Source organism: Mastomys coucha, unplaced genomic scaffold (genome assembly GCF_008632895.1).
Source record: "Mastomys coucha isolate ucsf_1 unplaced genomic scaffold, UCSF_Mcou_1 pScaffold5, whole genome shotgun sequence".
NCBI classification, from domain to species: Eukaryota; Metazoa; Chordata; class Mammalia; order Rodentia; family Muridae; genus Mastomys; species Mastomys coucha.
Window position 1 is genome coordinate 53429290 of NW_022196911.1, and position 2428 is coordinate 53431717.

Below are 2428 nucleotides of genomic sequence, written 5' to 3' on the forward strand. Positions count from 1 at the left end.
TAATGTTTTGTATTTACTGGGTAGCCTGAAATGATAGTTCTTCATCTACTATAGACCAGGTTAGATTCTGGCTGTAGAGCATGCTAAGTGGAACAGGGCAAGAGTTCTAGGAAGTGGGGTAGGTAAAGATGTTGGGAGAGTTAACAATGATGGTGTCTCTCTCAATAGGATAAGAAGTGAATGCAAACCCTTATAAATGCTAGGCAAAGACTATTATAGAGCTACAAGCTCAACTTTCTACAAGCTCTTACTGGTGCCATGGTGTCTGCACATGGCTAGGTAACAGAATATAAATAGAACATCACATGCCCCATCCCATACCAAGGAGTGTGAGCATCCCTCAGTGGGAATGGCAGAACCAGAGGTACCATGTGAGTCCTGTGAATGTAGGCTTGCTGTTACTACTGTGTAAGGGAAGAGTCCAGTTTTATTCATCATGTTACTGTATCACTATGTTTTCCATTATATGTTTCTATTTTGGTTCCACATATGTCTTAGTCAGGGTTTCTATTCCTGCACAAACAGCATGACCATGAAGCAAGTTGGGGAGGAAAGGGTTTATTCAGCTTACACTTCCACATTGCTGTTGATCACCAGAGGAAGTCAGGACTGGAACTCAGGCAGGTCAGGAAGCAGGAGCTGATGCAGAGGCCATGGAGAGATGTTTCTTACTGGCTTGCTTCTCCTGGCTTGTTCAGTCTGCTCTCTTATAGAACCCAAGACCTCCAGCCCAGGGATGGCACCACCCACAAGGGGCAATTGAGAAAATGCCCCACAGCTGGATCTCATGGAGGCACTTCCCCAACTGAAACTCCCTTCTCTGTGATAACTCCAGCCTGTGTCAAGTTGACACACAAAACCAGCCAGTACAACATACAAAGCATGTCTGCCTCCTGCCTCTAGTTCTTTTCCAAATAACTTCATAGTAGTCAACTGACAGTTTTCCAATAGCGGAAAGAACCAAGTACAGCAAAGTGAAGTATAATTTAGAACTAGAACAGAAAGGTGGGGTTAACTAAGTCCTGAATTGCAGACCTCAGTTTTTTGCAGAACGAAGGTTTTAATTAAGCTCAAGTTATTAATAAAAAGGCACATCAAATAGATTTCAGGAAATTAAAGAAAATAAGCAAGTAACAACATTACAAATAACATCAGCAATACAAGTGATTCTAATGGCTCTACAATTATCTTTTAAATTACGTTAGTCATCTCTTTTAGAAAGATTTTTAACTATGTTTATGTGCATGAGTATGTGTTTGCGCACTGAATCCTCTAAAGCAGTGGTTAAAAGAAATTGTGAGCTTCTTCACATGGATTGTTGGAACTCAATTCATGTTCTCTGGAAGCACAGCATGCTACTCTTAATTGCTGAGCCATCTCTCCAGATCTTAGATAGTAATCTTCATAAGAAGAATGACTTATGTTCCTGCTGCTTACAGGGTGTGGCCAACTTAAAGGTGCCAAACACTTATCCTAACAGAAAGACTGATATTTGTTTTTACCCTTTTGTAGGTAAACTAACTATGAAGAGGTATCAGTAATTTACATAGGCAAGCTACATGAATTTGGTATATTACAAGGATATAACATACTGGTAAAGTATTTAAAGATCAACATTTTTGAAAACAAATTTTACTAGTTCAAGATGTCTTAGTCTTTAAGGATGAAATTAATTAAGATAGTAATATCAGGAAAAAAATTATGTCCCAAACTAAGGTAAATGCCAATGCTTAGAAAGGGTGAGCATGAGGGTTGCAGCAGTCCTAGGCCTGGAGTACAGTGAAACCATCTAAACTGCCCCACCTGCTCCTGCTCCTCCCCAGAGTACAGTGAAACCATCTAAAACTGCCCAACCTGCTCCTGCTCCTCCCCAGAGTCCTTTTTTCAGCCTCTGGCTTGACACAGCGATGCTCTCTGTCTTTAATGTTTTTACAAGTTAATTTTTTAATTAAAAAAAGTATGCATATATGTATATGCTCCACATGCAGGCAGTGCCTGAGGAGATCAGAAAAGGGAGATGGACCCCTTAGAACTGGATTTACAGATGGTTGTGTGCTGGAAATTGAAGTTGGGTCCTCTCAAATAACAAATCAGGTTGTATCAGGCTTGTATAGCAACTCCTCTATCCTCTGAGCCTCTTCTCTCAGTCAAACCTTTGTTTTCATCTTTTATTTTCCTTACAACATACCCTGAACTATCTTCACTAAAAACTAGGTGTTTTTTTTTTTTTTTTTTTATTTTTTTTGGTTGTTTTGGTGTTTTTGTTCAGCCCTTTAATCCCAGCACTGGAGGGTAGAGAGAGTTCCAAGACAGCCAGAGCTATACATTGAGAGCCTGTCTCAAAACAAAAACAAAACAAAACAAAACAAAAAGGCCAGGCGGTGGTGACACATGCCTTTAATCCCAGCACTTGGGAGGCAGAGGCAGG